The following is a 9,239-nucleotide window of genomic DNA, read 5'->3' on the forward strand; positions in this document are numbered from 1 at the left end:
ATTGAAATAGTAATTTGAGTAATAATTAATATATATATTTGTTACTTTATAGATTTAATAAATATTTGTTGCTACTTTATTGACGTTTTTACGCTTGTACTGTGAGCTAAAAACGGCTTCTGCTATGATTTGGCCTTGTTTATGAGCTAGTTTAGGATCTTTTTAAAAAGTTCATAAAAATGTTAAAAAGAGAGAGAAAAAGGGGGCCCAGCGCGGATGTTTGCCCCGCTGACTGTGCTGACCCTTGACGCTCTTGGTGGTGTATGGCAGTTGACTGTATTTTAAGTACGTTTAGCTAAATTTTATTATCTATTGTGTATTTATATTCTGTGTTTATGGCTGCCAACTTCTGAACTGAAAGTTTAATCTTGAAAGAAACTGATCGTTAAAAATAGCAATTATAACAGTCATCAGAAATTGTGCCCCCCCCCTTTTCCAGTGACTCGGTAGTAAGTATAAAGGCTTACAACTCTAAAATCCGGATTTCGATAGGTGGGCATAGCACACATACATTATTGTGCAACTTTTCGCTTCAACGGAAAAACAAACACCTAGCGGCACGAATTAAAGAACATCTGAAATTGAACGAATGAAATCAGTCCAGCATTTACCTACATTGGAACAACATGTATGACGGGATAACTAATGACACACACTTCAGTATTCTCTGTTCAGCAGAGAGTGAAATAACTTTCGATAAGGGAATCTCTATTGATAAGGCAATTTAAACCAGAACTCAATCTAAATTTAAATAACCTTTAAAAAATAGAGAAAACGTCTATTGTATATCACGTAAAGTGAATTCCAGAGTAAGACAGTTGTGGCTAGAACAAGGAAATAATATTAAATAGAAATTATTATGAAGAAGTGAAAATTGAGATCTGAACAGGATTCGAACTTCTGATTTTGCTTACGAAACAAATGCTATAGATAACTAAGTATTGGAGCTGTTGAAGGTCAACCAGTCTCAGATTTGATTTTACTAATTGGTAAGGAAGATATATAAGTTCTGCCAATTGGCTTGTTTTGTTATTAGGCACAAAGCTGCACAATTGGTTATCTGCATTGTGCCCACTAAGGAATCGACCTCCGAATGATTTGATCGCTGTAAACCCCAAAGTTTATTGATGAGCCACCATGGGGAGAATTTATCTGGCCACTACAATAACATTCAGTAAAGAGACAAGCAAAATGTGACAGGAAGGTACCATGGGAGTCATGCCAGGCTCAATATGAAATCATTTCCAGTGTGTATGGGTGGAATAGTGAAAAACAAGCCATTCATCTTGCTGCACATCTAAAAGGAACAGCTTTGACAAAATTAAATAACCTTCTAGCTGAGAGCTGTATTAACTATCAAGCAGTGGTAGCCACACCAGAAAGAAGTATCCAGATCAAAGTTCTGGAACCGTGTACAAAGGTAAGCAGATACTTAGATGAACAGAAGATTTGAAATGGCTTGTCCAATATTCTTACCCAGATTCTCCTCGTGAAATCATGGATTCATTATCATATGATTAATTTATAGACGACATAACAGGTGAGGATATGAGAATTAGGCTGAAGCAAAGCAGGTGTACATCCTTAAAGAAAACTTTGCAACTGGGGACGGAATTATAACCATTAAGGTCACAGACGAGCTATTAGAGGCACCATCTAGAACTTATGGGATATCAGATCCTACAGTATTTAAGCATCCCCCCTCCCAAACACGCGTACACACATACACAACTTATGTAGAAGAACTGAAATAATTAGTAAGGCAGCTAATTATACAGAACAGAAGAAATAAACACCAAAAGATAATAGATGTGTGAAGTGTAACTTGAAGGGGCATGTTGCCTTGAACAATAGGAAAAGGTTGGTGTAAAATAAGAGCTCCTCCTAAAAGGATACTAAAAAGAAGAAACTATTATAGTTATGGGGAACCTGGCTATCGCAGCCGAGACAGTTAGAAATCAACAGCTATTATTAAGCTGAAGAGACATAACCTAGATCAAAGGAGCATCATAGAGCTAATAGGACATAACTGGGAATTAGTCGGACTCAGAACATGTTAAACTGGACCATTGATATTAATTGAGAAAATGAGTTCATTAGTTGAAGAGAATCGTTCATAAGTTAAAGGGCTAATTGATGGAATATTTTGCAGCATGCTGATTGACACAGGTTTCACGGATACAACTTTTTCTCCAAATTTGTTAATGAAAGATGAGAAATCTTCCTTCAGAGATGAAAAAAGAGGGATTGACGTGAACAGCAGGTGTGCATAAAATTCCAGCAAGAGAGAAGTTGGAAATTACCTTTGCTGTAGGAAGCTTCTCTGATCTCATGATGTGTGGGTAAGTAGAATTTGGGAACTGAATTCATATAGAAACATGGATGCGAGGTCAGGCTAGTTTCATAGTCTATATTCCAGGAAATCCCTTTTGCACTACATGTCAGTTACTACACCAGGGATTAAACGTTCAGTGGAAACGAGGATAGTGGCCATTATACCACCAAGAAGTGAGATGCTCATATCGGGAGTTAATAGCAATAATTCTTTATTTATTGACAGGGGTGTAGTGGAACCAAATACTGCAGCATGTCTTGAAGGATTAGTGTTTGAAAAAGTTCTCTTGGACGTCAAGAGTAAAGACTTCGTACATGCCTTTACCCAAGAAAGACTTAAATCAGATTGAGATAAAACAAAAGGTAGTTATAATGTAAGTGCTGATTAAATTTGATTTCATTGAAGTGACATGATAAGGCTGGACAATTCTCAAAGTTAGGTAGGTGTTCAAAGAATAGGCGATCCAAGTGAACAGTCACCATTGTGATTATTTTTTGAAGAACATTAGTGAGAGAGTAGCCAATTGGGTTATTTACGAGAATAATTTATTAATGGAAACTAAACCTACTGAGGAACCTAGAGTTCCTGTCGAGACTCTTCCAAAGGTTCATGAAGGATGAAGCTGCCAGTGAATTCGTTTGACTACCTACCGTGGGAAAAATGCCCCACTATCAGGATGGCCAGTGACAACAAGGACAAGAGGCTATCCCATATGTATACCATGGACATCGGAAGAGAAGACCACCAAAAATGTTTGGTGAAAAGAAAATTTAATGTAGTGTTTTAATTTTGTATTACGTATATTCAAGGGACACTTCAGGAAAAGAGCAGTGTTGTAAACTATATTTTTAATATTGTAATTTGTTTGTTGGCTATTGAGTCTATGACAATAAGATAGGCCTAAAAAATTCTAAACTGACGTCAGATTTTTCTTATACATTTGAAGCTATGTTCAAATTCCAACTGTCTCTCCACAATAATCAGTTATATTTTGTTCTTTGCCTGAAGTGAGCCTAAGGACAAAACGTTGCAAAATAAATCCATTTAGTAATTGTGTAGAAAGCATTTTTATGTACCCATTTTCGTTGTTTAATGTTATTAACGAATTCCATTCTCTAAAGAGCACTATCTTTGATTGATGAAACTAGCTTATGAAAATGAGTTAGTTGTACAGTTGTTTCAAGATAGAGTTGACTGAGTCTATGTGTTTCCACGAAATATTTGAATTTGTGTTATCTATCGTGCTCGTTGAATTACTCTATATAAGTAAGTTGATTTTACGTTAATTAATTCGATTTTATTAGAAAGAGTTGAATGTCATTTGTAACATAAACCTACAGGAACTTACGACAGTTTACAAGTTTATAGAGACGTTAAAGGAGGAAATAAAGTAATTGTTGAAAGTTACAAGGACTAGACGTTGAATCATTTTCACCAGATAAAGAGAGAACAACGCTACTCTGATATTTTCTTTCAAATACACAGTTTCTCAGAACTTCCCACAATTATATCGTTAAATTGATAACTCTATCCTTCAGTAATTACTGATAAAAGGGCCCGGACTATAATTAGTGGAATTATAAGATTTCTCTACATAGGTGTAAGTATTATTTGTGACAGTGTTTCATCTAATAAAACTTTTGAAAAGAAGGTGCTCAATTAACATATAATAAATTAAATATATATGTTGAGCTGATGTGAAAATAATCACTATTTCAGATATTTTAAGAATGTTTAAAGAATTTCCTAAAATCCATAAACAGCTTTTCCAACGTATACACAAAAGTATTCCCTTACTTATTTTAATAAAACAAGATATCATGAAGTTCACTATTTATACAACTGTTGGAACAAGTTTCCGAGTAGATAAGAAATCAAACCAAATATCATGTATACAAAATTATTCCTTTACTTATTTTGATAAGACAGAAAATATTAAGCTTCGTGGCGAAAGCATAAACAATAATACTTGGCAATTTAAACTAATAAATATGCATGGTATAGTTTGAAGTAGTGTACTTCTGTTATTTGTAACAAGGCCCGGCATGGCCAGGTGGTTAGGGCACTCGACTCGCAATCTGCGGGTCGCGAGTTCGAATCTCCGTCACACCAAAAATGCTCGCCCTTTCAGTCGTGGGGGCGTTATAATGTGACGGTCAATCCCACTATTCGTTGGTAAAAGAGTAGCCCAAGAGTTGGCGGTGGGTGGTGATGACTAGCTGCCTTCCCCCTAGTCTTACACTGCTAAATCAGGGACGGCTAGCGCAGATAGCCCTCGTGTAGCTTTGCGTGAAATTCAAAAACAAACAAATTATAGTCCGAGCTAGTTTGGCTGTTACTAATGTTACTGATCAGTCTGAGTTAAATTCTTAGTCTCCTTTATATATTTATATCTTTTTTACAGATGACTGGATTCCCATTAGAATATACTAACGGTTGTTTTAATTTATGAATAAACTATGTGTATTGTAGAATAAAAAATTAGTGCTTTATAGATGATGGTTTTTGAGGTTCACTAACAATTTCAATAGAAAATGGTCTGATATGGCTTTGAACATTTTGCCATTCAAATGTTTTATATAATTTTAAGGCAAGAACCACCACAAAACATTATTACAAAACTTCATCTCAGCAATACTTCATCGATAGCTTTGGAATACAAAATGATGTTCCTTTTCTTACTTATTTAGCTGGACTACATCATATCGAGAACATATCATTCTTCATCGTTACTTAAACCAACCTTTCAAAATAAGTATAACCTAATATTGAGATTTTTTACTAAGTTTCTCTATTCGTTTTTAACGATTTCTGTTTCTACTCATGTATTTCTTAGACGTTTCAAATTTTTCTATCTTAAGAACATCATTGGTTCAATTTATATTGCAAAATGTATTATCGATCTTTTAAATAAATCAATAAAGCCCAAGAATTACCTTCCTTACTTTACATTACTCATTATATAACTGTTTATGCAATATGTTATTTTTTAGATCAATTTTAGACCATCTGACATTACCGCTTTACTATGAAGCGGGTATACATAGACTAAAAACGATATATTGATAGTTTAAGTCTTTTCTTCTCCCTAGCATATCTTCTTAAAGTATTTCGAACATTCCGAGTGTTCCCTGAAATTTACTAGTTTGCCACACTCAAAGGAAAAAAACAACAAACAACAACAGGATTTATCGTTCTTTTGCGACTACAACAATTAAGGTACTGGTGTAAATGGACGACAAATTCGATAACGTACACGCTCCGTTTGAAAGCACTTATAAAAAGACTTTCAGTTATTCAATAAAAAAGTGAGAGGTGGAACACTAGTTAAAAGCCTTGTGTCAGTTGCAGAAATAAGAACAAAACTTGATATTCAGATTGAGAGTGTTGCAAGCCAGTGCCCAGAAATTTTGACCACTGCCTAAATCTGTCATTACAACCACACCCTTTGGAGAAACGTGGTATTAACCTGCTCACATCCAATTATCTCAAACTTTAGACATTGATGTTTCTACGTGAGCCAACAAATTTAGTATCTGGCCTGAGAAATTAATAGCTTGATAATTTTAGTTCTTTCTTTGTCTTTCTTCTTACAATCAGTCGAATGCATTCCAGGTGTTCAGTGAAAGTTGCAACAAAACACAACATAATCAGAGCTTATAATTTTGGTCTGACTGTATTAATTAGTCTCTGAAATAATAATGGATTATTTCATAATTTAATATTGAACATTCGCATTTTATTATATTTTTATTTCCATCAAAAAAAATTAAAAAGGCCTGCTTATGTTACAGGAATTCTGTTGAGGTATCAGTTTTTATTACTATAACACTTTCATGACTTATTATATATAAACTTTCCCTGTATATTTTTTCACATTTTGAATTTAGATTTGAATGGGTTGAATGATTGTAATGTTGTTTCCCGATATTCTTTTCACAGCCTGTCATCCCGTTAATTGATATTGAAAATTAGGTCATCAAGTCACTTTACTCAAAAACATGCTCGCACTTTCAGCCGTGAGGGCGTTATAATGTTACGGTCAATCCCACTATTCCTTGGTAAAATAGTAGCCCAAGAGTTGGCGGTGGGTGGTGATGAATAGCTGCCTTCCCTCTAGTCTTACACTGCTAAATAAGGACGGCTAGCGCAGACAGCCCTCGTGTAGCTTTGCGCGAAATTCATAACAAACAAACTTTACTTAAAAGAGTTAATGACCTGTAGTAGTTTTTACTGTAATCAAACATAAGAATCAATATTATTATAGTTTAAATGTATCGTCACTATAGTTATAAACCCTACTTATTTTGTAATAAATCATACAATAAGATGTACTCTACCATTATCAGTTTCATAAATTAGTTTTAGTATCTCTTACAATTAAAGGAGTTTTGTTCAAGGGGAATAGTTTCTTATTAAGATAAATGAAGAGTATATCATAGTATGCATATGGCTTAAGTACGTTCTTGTCCTTTTCATATGTATATCTTTTGGTTTTGAACATGGCAATTGAATATTATCTAGAAGGCGAATCGAAGAATTCCACGAACCACTGTAGGCAGCTTGAAAGTATAAAATATTATCATACCCGTTAGGTTTTCTATCAGAACCTTGATCGACGTTCAGATGGTTAAATCCGAAGTTGGTCACATTTATTTGCCTGTGTGATGGAAGTTTTTTTTTCTTTCTTTCTTCCCTTTCGTTTTTGGCAAGGTTGCATGGTGATAACTAGTCTCATTGTCAATTGTGGTCTGATGAGCTCCCGTGTTAAGGGCGTTTCCACCTACTGCGCGCGCAATTATGAAGCGCACACGTGCAAAGAAGGTCAGTTATTCTAGCTCGTTTAGAGTGTGTTGATCAAAGAATACCTTGTGCAGTTGATTGGCTATATTGAAGAAAAGGTAGGACAACTCTGTGAAACGAGCTGTGAGAAAGTATGTGTCAATCAGTCATTCCGACTAGACTTTAATGAAGAGAGAAATCTAGACAACAAATTGAAACGCGATCCACCCCAAAGTAATTTGAGTTTCCGTAGCAACTGAAGAATTTCAATTACGGAGGTTCGAAAAGTCCAGGAATTTTTGTCTTTATTGTTTTTTACACTGGAGAGAATTATTCTTTGCCCTCTATGTACCTAAAAACAAACAAACAAAAAACCATTTAATTTAGACATGGTTATGCTTTTACAAGTTGCAAAGGATGCCCAAATTTCGAGATATTTGGCACCCGGTTTTCTGTAGTTCGTTTAACCTTATTTTTTTGTTTTATTGCACGTTTGTGTATATCCAGAGTATTAAATGTTATGATTACTTGTAATCGTAAAAATGTATTAGAGATAAAATCAAATTCTATCATTTGTGTCTTTCCAAGAAAGTACATTCAGGAATGTTAAAATCATAAAATCTTGTTATCATTGTACTGAGCTATAACTATTTCTCTGAAATGAGTCTTGTGGAAATCTAATTGTTCCAAGTATTTTCAATAACACATCTAGCCTATTGCATCATGATGTTAAATGTAGTTGGTTTGAATTTCGCGCAAAGCTACACGAGGGCTATCTGTGCTGACCGTTCCTAATTTAGCAGTGAAAGACTAGAGGGAAGGAAAGTCATCACCACCCATCGCCAAATCTTGGACTACTCGTTTTACCAACGAATAGTGGGATTGACCGTACATTATAATGCCTCCACGGCTGAAAGGGCGAGAATGTTTGGTGGGACGGGGATTCGAACCGCGACCCTCAGATTGCGAGTCAAGCGCCCCAACTACCTGGCCATTTTGTTAGCATAAGCTTTGCCTACATGAAGTAAATGGTCGTGCAATCAATTACTTCTTCTTTAAGTGTTACTTCCTAAAAGTGAAGTTAGTAAAAATAAAAAGTTAATGTTCGTTAAATGTGCATTCTATTTATTTTTAGCCATCTAGTTCCAAAGAGAGACACAGTATCCAGATTTTCGGACTTTCTAACATATCCTAAAACGTATCCTAAAACCTGTTAGAGAAATAATAGAGTGATGAAGTAACATTTATTCTGTTAGTAGTTTCTTAAAAACAATAAACATTCATGTTTCTGTCACAGAAAAGGTGAGATTTGCTTACACCGTTACGTTTCCCTTTGTTCATACATAAATCGTCGATTGTAATCGTTTTAGGTAGATATTTTCAACACATGATTTATAGTAAAACTCGCATGTTGCAAATTGGTCAGCTCCTCTTTCTCTGTATTTAGTATGATGATATGTGCTCTTGTGTTTAGAAGAAATATGGCAGTAAAGCATACTGACGTTTCTATCATTCAGCTCAGATTACATAAATGAAAAATATTTACCAATGGCTACCCACAGAAGAAATATTGCAGTAAAGCATACTGACGTTTCTATCATACAGCTCAGATTACAGAAATGAAAATTATTTGCCAATGACTACCCACGAAAGAAATATGGCAGTAAAACATACTGACGTTTCTATCATAAAGCTCAGATTGCATAAAGGAAAAATGTTTGCCAATGGCTACCCACAGAAGACATACTGCAGTAAAGCATACTGACGTTTCTATCATACAGCTCAGATTACATAAATGAAAAATATTTACCAATGACAGCCCACAGAAGAAATATTGCAGTAAAGCATACTGACGTTTCTATCGTACAGCTCAGATTACAGAAAATGAAAAATATTTGCCAATGACAGCCCACAGAAGAAATATTGCAGTAAAGCATACTGACGTTTCTATCGTACAGCTCAGATTACAGAAAATGAAAAATATTTGCCAATGACTACTCACGAAAGAAATATGGCAGTAAAACATACTGACGTTTGTATCATACAGCTCGGATTACATAAATGAAAAATATTTGCCAATGACTACCCACGAAAGAAATATGGCAGTAAAACATACTGACGT

Source organism: Limulus polyphemus, unplaced genomic scaffold, assembly GCF_000517525.1.
Source record: "Limulus polyphemus unplaced genomic scaffold, Limulus_polyphemus-2.1.2 Scaffold198, whole genome shotgun sequence".
Classification (NCBI taxonomy): Eukaryota; Metazoa; Arthropoda; class Merostomata; order Xiphosura; family Limulidae; genus Limulus; species Limulus polyphemus.